The sequence below is a fragment of the Cibotium barometz genome, chromosome 5 (assembly GCF_041138505.1).
Source record: "Cibotium barometz isolate CiBa-2024 chromosome 5, ASM4113850v1, whole genome shotgun sequence".
Taxonomy (NCBI): Eukaryota; Viridiplantae; Streptophyta; class Polypodiopsida; order Cyatheales; family Cibotiaceae; genus Cibotium; species Cibotium barometz.
Window position 1 is genome coordinate 64,890,763 of NC_141050.1, and position 9,939 is coordinate 64,900,701.

A 9,939-nucleotide genomic window follows, 5' to 3' on the forward strand; every position below is an offset into this window, starting at 1 on the left:
TTTTGGTATGAGCTGAGCCTTGATCTTATCCGATGATCCATTAGACTAGTACATAGCTCTATACACCCACTTCGTGCCGATGACCTTGCATTTTTGTGGATGATCCACAAGGTCCCAAGTGTTATTCTTGATGATAGAACCATACTCCAACCTTCATCACCTCGACCATCAATGCATAATTGACCAAGTGTGCTTGTTCCCTTTGCTGCTCCTCTAGTCTCTGTGAATGGTGGTGATCAAATGGTGCATCCTCGATGGCCGAGGGGTTCTTACCATTAATGCATAATTGACCAAGTGTGCTTGTTCCCTTTGCTGCTCCTCTAGTCTCTGTGAATGGTGGTGATCAAATGGTGCATCCTCGATGGCCGAGGGGTTCTTACCATCCAAGATCTGCTCCAACCACTTTGGGAATGGCTTCCCTCACTACAAGAATGGTCTATACATAGCGACCCTCATATAAATATGAAGAAAATAGCGGGGGTCGCTTTCGTGGATGCTTATGTGACCTTTAAAATGCAGTTGTATATGCCACCGTAGTAGCGACCCTAGCAAACTGGAAATGAGTGGTTTATGCATCGAAATTGCGATGCATAACCCACCTTTTTTTTAGGGTCGTTTATGCATCTCAAATCTTTTAAAAAAATAAAACGTGTATTCATTTTCTTTTCGCCCGTTTCGCGCGCACTGTAGCAACTGTAGCAGCTTCAAACGTTTGATTCGTCTCACAATCCCAAGCTCACGGCCAGCACAGGTAACGTGTGTGTGTGTGTTGGGGTATCGATGCTCTGTGTGGTGCACTTGCTAAAAGCACTTTCTTAAGGTGCTTGTGATGACGAGGGCTGAGCCTTCAGCGTAGTGAACGCTGCCCAGGCGGTGAAGCAATTGTTGGTTGGTTGCGATAAAGCTACTGCTTCCTTGTTAAGGTGATTGAAACGAGGGCTGAGCCTTCAGCGTAGTGAACGCTGAGGCCATGAAGTGACCTCAGCCAAAAAAAATGATGCGTTCCACGCTTTTTTTTCTCTTTTTTATTTTTATTTTTTTCCCTCCAGTCTTTACTAAGTTGAGATGAAATGAAGCAATAGTGCAATGCAGCCTCTGAGCTGAGATGAAACAAAGCAAGAGCGTTGCAAGCTATGGCTGTCTGGTACTCGGCTACAATTAGAAGCGATGGCTATCTTGGTACTTAGTAGAAGCGATGACTGTCTCTATAGCCAAAGTTATGATACTCTTGCTGAACTGAAAAGAATATGAAGCAAGGATACGCTTGCAAGTTGGCTGAGCCAAAAGCGATGAAGCTCTGGCTGAGAGAAAGACTAGAAAAAAACATAAGCGCCTGCTACCAATTACTTGAGCCTTGAGCGATGAGTTGGCTAAGCCTTGAGAACGATGATGAAGCCATAGAAGTGCGAGGTAAGGATTTGAGATCTATTCCAAGAGGTGCTTCTCGTCGCAGCTCTCATGGCCCAGCTGAACCTTGCATGTTCTTTCGTGTTGAACCCAATTGCTCTGTCGTAGAGAAGAGGCATCACCTTGCCACTATGAACATTGAGATGCCATTGCAAGGGTAGTGTTTCATAGATCTCCAAGGTGGCTGTGTACCCAACGCTGTTTGAACGCTTGCTCGACTTAGAAGTGGTATGCCTGAAGGGATGGCACTGGACGTTACAATAGTTCAAATGCTAATGCATAGCAGCCAAAGCTGTTTGTGGGCATGATTCTTATTCTCATCTTTGCAGAGGCTCTCTCTCTTTATGGGTTTATTATATCATCCTATCAAATCAAAAAAAAAAAGTGTGTGAGAGAGAGAGAGAGAGAGAAGGGCTGCCAAGTGTGCATGTGTGTGTGTGAGAGAGAGAGAGAGAGACAAGGGCTGCCAAGTGTGTGCGTGTGTGTGTGTGTGTGTGAGAGAGAGAGAGAGAGAGAGAGAGGGAGAGGGAGAGGGAAGGGGGGGCTGCCGAGTGTGTGTGCGTGTGTGGTGTGTGGTGTGTGTGTGTGTGTGAGAGAGAGAGAGAGAGAGAGAGAGAGATTTGATTTGATTTGATTTGGTATTTACGTCCGCGGGGGACCAAAAATGACCCATGGGACCCTCATGTCTACAAATAGTCTCCCCTTGCGGGGGTGTGATCCGTGTCATCTGTAGATGTTTCCATTAGTAGTTTGTGGTGTTCTAGGATGCGGGTAAGATATGTCCCTAGACCTGTAGGAGAGGGTTTTGTTTTTAGAAGCAAATCTGCAAAAGTGTGGCATCCATGGATCACTACAAGAATGGTCTATACATAGCGACCCTCATATAAATATGAAGAAAATAGCGGGGGTCGCTTTTGTGGATGCTTATGCGACGTTTAAATTGCAGTTGTTTATGCCACCATTGTAGCGACCCTTGCAAACTGGAATTGAGTGGTTTATGCATCGGCGGACTTGCGATGCATAAGCCACCTTTTGTTTTTGGGTCGTTTATGCCACCCGAAATTTTTTTAAAAATAAAATGTGAATACTCGACTGGGTACTCCGCGCGCATCGACTGGGTATGAGGACCAGAAGCTGGTCGACACTGCTGCGAATGCATGGGACTCTGCGGCGGCATACCTCTCGAACCATTAGTAGGAGCTTCCTTCTAAATGACGAATTGAGTGGTTTATGCATCGGATTTGCGATGCATAAGCCACCTTTTTTTTTGGAGTCGTTTATGCATCGCAATTTTTTAAAAAAACTAAAAGTGTTCATTTTCTTCCCCGTTTCGCGCGATTTGTAGCATCTGCAAATTTTTCCACGCTGCGCGCAGTTCGTCTCTCAATCCACGCTCACGGCGGCCAGGTTTGTCAGCACTTATTTCTATCAGCTCTTATTCAGACAGTTTCTCAATCAAACACAGCTCTCAACCTGTTAGCTTCGTTCCTTTTCTTTCTCCATTCAGTTGTGGTTTAGACAACACTGATTCAGTCAGCATCGTTTCAATTAGCAGCACAGATCAAGACACTTAAATCTTAACTAGCTCCCAAATTATATGTATTTGACTCAAACAGACTCAAATCTGTATTTGACTCAAACAGACTCAAATCTGTATCTAACTCAAGTAGACTCAAATCTGATAGCTCCTGACCAGCTTTAAATTTGTCGACTCCTATCTGGATGATCCGATTCAGACAGTACTGAGCCTAACTCTCCCTCCTTCTATCAACATTGCTTTAATAAGCACTGTATCAGTCTCAGCACTGCTTCAATAATAAGCATTGTATTAGTCAAGAATGAACCTGTCACACTTATTTATATGCGCTTACAACCCTATACAAAAGATCTGGCCTTTGATGGATCTTGCCTCATGTGATGAAGTCATATTCCCAAGATTCTAGGCTGTCAAAGATATTATCTTCAAGATGATGTACCACCACTGCCTTGCATCTGTGAAATATGTTAATGTAATCTATATTCTCTAGCAGCAACTACCTTTGAAGATCCTCAACATCCTTATTTATTTGCAAGTAAAATAATGAATGCAAAGTTTATGGTGGGACAGTCAGTGTGGTCAACACAATTTGTGCATCTATCATATCCCATTCTTTAGGCCACACATGATGTGACTTTCTAATTAGATAGGTCCTCCAATGAGTTCCTCTTCCACTATTATTTGTGGGTAGCTAACATGTCCCTCTCTATGAAGTGACCATTAGAATTAGGATTCTGAGCTAGATAAAGTAGGTGACCACTGACAATGGAATGAAGCTTTAGGATTTCCAATGGCTTGTACATCTATGAATGCGATGAATCTAGCTGGTTATGCATTGATTAGGCTTCCTATAGGTCATCATCCATGCAACACTATATTTCAACATTCGCTTTAAGAGTCCATCATTTCATCCTCTATTGTATCGGGAACCCTAAGCTTAAGGAGTTCTTCATCTTCTTTAAATATCTCAAGGTGTTCTCCAGCCAACAGCCTTCTGGACTGGCCGACCAGCTCCCTTCCTCACATTCTGGTAGCCTTGCAAGTAGATCACGTGGCCTTGAGGCACACAATTGAAATCTCCAAGAAGATGATAGGTAATCTAGATATCAATATCTTTTGATTCCTTTTACCACTATATCTCCCTATAAAACTCTAATTTTATAAAGAGCACTTCCTGCAAGTTTTTGAGGATGGATTCATTGTCAGCCCTAGATACCCTCATCGGAAGATCACATGCCATATTATCATCGGCCAATAAAGAGTATCATCCCACTATGTGTAGATTGAATCAGATTGAATTTGGTAGAGCAAAGGGCATTACTTGAGAGGCATAGTTATGCAAGGTACACAGTTAGGGAGGTGCAGATTGAGAAGCATTATATGTTCAGATGCCCACCCTATTATTTGATTCAAGTGAGATTCCATTGTCTCAAGATGGATTCAACCCTCTCTCATAGGTTATACAATGTCGCACCATAAGAGGCTCAATATGTTTTTAATACTCTGAAAGAGGACTTCCATCAATCTCGCCAGGATTGGAGCAAGCCTATTCCTCAGGTTACTTATAAATTGCAGCTACCATCTTTTGTACAACCAATCTATCCTTGGTGGCTCTTTTGTGGAGGGGGTGTACTTTGCCTCCCGTGGGTTTTATGAAGTTCACCTCACCGATGCCTTGCAGAAGCAGCGTGTGCTTGAATTTTCTCCTTTATTTTATGGCAGGAAAATGGTACATGCTATGCCATGGTTCCCCAATAAGGACTATCAAAGTCTCATACGACATCATTGTCCTGTCTGGGTGGAGGTGGTTAATTTCCCAGACTATATGCGAGAAGAATTGCCAGGATTGGCCACTGCACTGGGCCAAGTTATCTGCCCCCCTCGCCCTGCTGGGAATCGTAATAGATTTTGTTTTGTGGGACACAGATACCCCTACCCTCCCCTCCATTGCAGTCGAGGTTGAAGGTTTGCCAATGGGCCAAAAGTACTTTGAATTGAAATGGGAAATTTTTGCAGGTGCTTGTTTTTCATGCCATAAGTACGGGCATCTGGCCTCTGCATGCCCTACTGTCTTGCATCCCCCTCCAGCCACTGCTATACCTTCTCCCCTGGTTCAGCCCACTCATAAGCAAGAGACTACTGGGTCCAAGAATTTGGATAAAAATGCCTCCAAGTTGGGAAAGTGGCTTCGCAAATGCTAGCCATAGATAAAGGCAAGGACAAAGGTAAAGAGAAAGAGAAGACCCCTGATAATGATGGTTTTTTACAGCCCAAGAGGGTGTTGAGGCAAAGACCGCTTCAATCTCGCCACTAGGATGCATCTACTCCTACTCCAGGCCAAGCCTCTACCTCAGCCACTCCCCCGGTTCTTCTCAATTGGGTTGGAGTTCTCAAAAAACACATTCCTGTTTGTGAGTCTGAGGAAGGGCTATCCTTTGACCCAGGGAAGGAAGGGCTGCAGCCCATGATGGCTGATGCTTAAGCACTCTTTGGTTGTATATTCTTGGTCTCCTCCTTTGTATATATCCTCATGCTTGACAAACTCCATTGTGTCACTCTTAATGTACAGGGCCTCTGCAATCCTTCTAAAGTGGAGGCTAGTGTGGAATTATGTTTTAACTAGGCAGCCGGACATTCTCTGTTTGCAAGAACATAACCAACATTCTATGGCTGGCCAGGCTGGCTATTTTGGGGGCTATGATATCCACTATGCAGGTACTAAGCATTTCTCGGGTCTTTGCATATTGGTCAGACATGAACTGCAGCCCCAGCTTGCCTTCAATGATTGTGATGGCAGATGGATGGTGATTCAATGTGATGTCAATGGTGATATTTGGGAATTTGCCTCTATTTATGCCTTGCAAACTTCTGCTTCCAGAGCTTCCATGTGGCATGCCATTGCTTCTTACCCATGGCAATCTTGTGCTCTTCTTGGCGGAGATTTTAATAACTCTCCCATGCCATCAGACAACACTACTCATAGATCTCATATGATCCCTTCTGAAAAGCGATCATGGGAGGAGTTACTTACCACGACACATGCACAAGATTTATGGACAACCATGCACACTGGAATAGTGGGCTACACCTATCATCATAATGCCTTTACTAACTACTGGGCTCGCTTGGATAGATGGTATTTACTATATGCTCAACAATATACAGATTTCAGTCTTCATATTGAGGTTGATCACTCTCTTGGTCTCTCTGACCATGCTCCTTTATGGCTGAATATTCAGTTTGGCAGCCCTGGGATGACATGCCTTTACATTCCATTCGGATGAAACATAACAATAAAGGATACCTGCAACATGCACAATTTCAACAATTGATCCGATATGCCATAATTCCTCTTGCAGCCCATGTCCATTATGACTGTAATTTTGCATGGCAACGCCTTGTGGACAGGCTTCAGCATGCTATTCAGGAATATGGGAGTAATTTTATGCCTGACTGGAGAGCTAAAGTTCAGCATGCCAAAGCAGTAGTTCAGTCCTTGACTGCACATTCCCAATTGCAGCCCCTCTCCTCTCAACAAATGGACACTCTCTCTCAGTCACAACAGCTCTCTTGCAAGCTATTGACCGACGGAAATTGGCCAAGTGGCAGGTTCGGGCAAGGATGACTCAATTCATGGATAAAGGCTGCTCTTCAAAATCTTTCTTTCAAGGGTTACATGCTTCCAGGAGGAAGACCTCTTGCCTCAGAGTCCGTAAACTGGATGGTGAATGGACTCGGTCTTTCTCAGAGCTCCAACATGAATGCTTTTCTTATTTTCAGAAACTGTTTGCACCCCCTGCTACCACTTCTTTGCACGAATTACAAGCTCGGGATACTCTTTTACAGCATGTTCTTCCCATTCTCAACCCACGGGAAGCTCTCAAACTTGATATGCCTTTCACTGATGTGGAGCTTGATGATGCCTTGTCCCATCTCAGCACTGGTAAGGCACCGGGATATGATGGCCTCACGGTGGAATTTTTCTTACACTTTTGGGAAGACCTTAAAGGTGTTATCCTGCAAATGATTAATGAGGCTTGGCATATAGGAGTACTCCCCCAATCATGGAAGCATGGCATAGGTAAACTCATCCCCAAGCGGAATTTGTGTGAGCATCTCATGGATTGGAGGCCCATCACATTGATGCCTGTTGCAAGTGCTTTATGAGGGTCTGCATCCCTTGCAATATGGCTTTGTTCCTAGGCGGCAGATCCATGATAATATTGGCAATGCTCTCATGGCTATTGAATATGCAAAATAATCTGACCAAGATGTTTTTATTATGCAAGTGGACTTTGCTAAAGCTTTTGACACAGTCAACTGGGATTTTATCTCACAGACAATGGCTCATATGGGATTCGGGCCAAAAATGGCTAATGTCATCTACTGCTTGTATGCTGACTCTACAGCCCAATGCATCCTTGGTAATCATCTTTCTCAATCTTGGTCCTTGGGTTGTTCGGTCAGATAAGGGTGTCCACTCAGTGCCCTCTTATATGCCATTGCCACTCACCCACTTCTCAGATACTTGGATCATCTTACCGCTGTCGTGCTGTGGCACATCCATGTAGTGAAAGAAGCTCACAGACCATCCCATATGAACTCAGATGCATGGGCATGAAGGCAGTATTATTAGTCAAGGTCATGGCCATGGTCCTGACTAAATGAGTATTGATGGCAGTGAAAATAATGCGGGGATAGCAAATGTTAAATGAGGCCAAATGAGTCTTTTTGATGTTATGCATGGGAACAGCCCCTAAGCAAAGATATGGTGTAAAGGAGCCATAAAGAATGTGATACTTATCAATCCAAGAAAAATGGGAGAAAAATGAGGGCAGTGTGGAATTTCAAAACGGAATAAACGTGTTTTCAGCTGAAAAAGGTGTGGAGAGGCCCGATTTGCCGGCAGGATCCAGAAATAACCAGAGTTGGGGGGGGGCGCTTCGAAAGGGTATGGAAGAATAAGCAGGGAGCTTTTCGGAGGGAACCGGGGGCTCTCTGTAGAATGTACAGAGAGTAGCTGTGTGTGGATGGGGGGGGCCTCGGGGAAGGGGCCTCGGGAGAGCGGAAGACGAAGGGGTGCCTTTTGACGTGTGGTGAACTGCAGCTGAGGCAGGTCGGGCTGACAGCGAAGGAAAATAAGCGTGGAAGCGAAGGCCAGAGGAGTCAGCCGTCAACAAAGACAACGAATCGATTTTTGTGGGTATGAATCTGCTTTTCTTGGACACTGCATCACTCATGAGAAGATAGTATCCCCAAAGTTTTTGCTGTCTTCAGACATGTTCTAAGAAAACCCAATCAGCTTTGTCGTCTGCTGTCTTGGCCTACAAGCTTGACGATCATGCCACCACTTGAGAAATTAGCATTGTGCACTTAACTGCTGCTGGGTTACACTCCAAGCTCTCTAAGCCAATGGTATCAATCTCACAGATGAGGACTTAAGGTTTGGCAAAATGCTTCTAGAGGCTTGTGATCTGATGAAAGGAACATGCAGGTCAAGTGGTTATTTCCAAGATATCTGTTCGAGTTGTTGCCATCCTCTTTTCTTTTTTTTCTTAAACTAAATCATCATAGCACTGCTTCAGTATCGTATGCAGCATCTAAGATCTTTCTTAGCAGTGAAACCAATTCATAGATTTTCTACTACTCTTTGATTAGCCTCTTCTTTGGGGTATGCTCCAATAGGCTGTGCATTTGTTGTTGAGCTGATTTCTACCTCTTGATCCGGAGCTCGGATATTCTCTGCTAGTATGTGTGCTATGATTATGATGGTAATTGTATGTGTGATTTTGGGAGTGCATGTGTGATGATGAACTTGTAACCAAGGAAGAGAAAGGGAGAATGATACTAATCTCAAACCTTCGAGAATTGAAGTGAATTGGCATTTGTACATGTCAACAAAAATGTTAATGTCTTATGCTCCTTGAGGAGCTATCTATTCTGTTTCCTTCCTGGGATTTTGGAAGCTACTCTCACAGCCAGAAGTCCCGCGCTTTCCCAGCGACACTGCCACATCACGACATTCTTTGGTGAACCCGACGTGAAATTGCTGGGGTGAGAGTGTGGTGAAATCCCCGTGAACTATGTATGTGATGATTTCAGCATATGTATGAGGTAGAAAACCTTGATGGCCTATGATCTAGAGGGTATTCCTTAAGGGTACAGGCAGCAGAGCCTGTATGATTTGTTGGTACCATTTGACCCAGGTGGATTAGGGAAGAAGAAGGATTACAAGGGCTTATGACACTTGTTCACCTCAAGAGAAGGGGGTAACAAGGAGCTTGTATAGACTTGTAGTTCTCTCTTAGGACTGTAGAATGGGCAACAAGGGCTTGTGACACTCATCCTTCTCGACAGCTGAGGAAGGAGAGGAGCTTGCAATGACTTGATCCATTCCTGCCACTTCAAGGGCCTATGACACTCATCTATTCCAATAACCAAGGATAGAGAGGAGCTTGTAGTGACTTGAAGCTAAACCTTTGTCTCAAGGGCTTACGACACTCGACCTTTTTGATAGCTGAGGAAGGTGAGGAGCTTGTATTGACTTGAGGTCTTCCCTACAAGTTGCAAAACAGTTAGAATGCTCAAGAACTTATGAATCGGAAAGGTGGACACTTCTTTGTACTCTAATTGTCGGAATATCTGAAAGAAACTCTTGAAAAACAGGGCTAAATGTTTGCAATGATAATCTGAATGAATGGTTCGACATAGAGAAAGCCCAAAACATCAGAAGGATAAAAGGAATGCCAATGCAGAATGCTGTAGAATTGAGTGTATGAACATGGAGATTAAAGCTCTACTCGTTGTTCAGGAAAGCCATATATGATGGCATTATATGTACACATGGAATGCTCATTTGTAATACATGAATAAACTATGTGCCAGTTAATGGTTGCAACCAGTTAGAGTCTTTGAAAAGAAGCTCATGGTGATTTGAAGCAGTACAGGGCATCGGTGGAAGGGGAAGGCAGGCTAGGCTTCATATGTGATGCAGG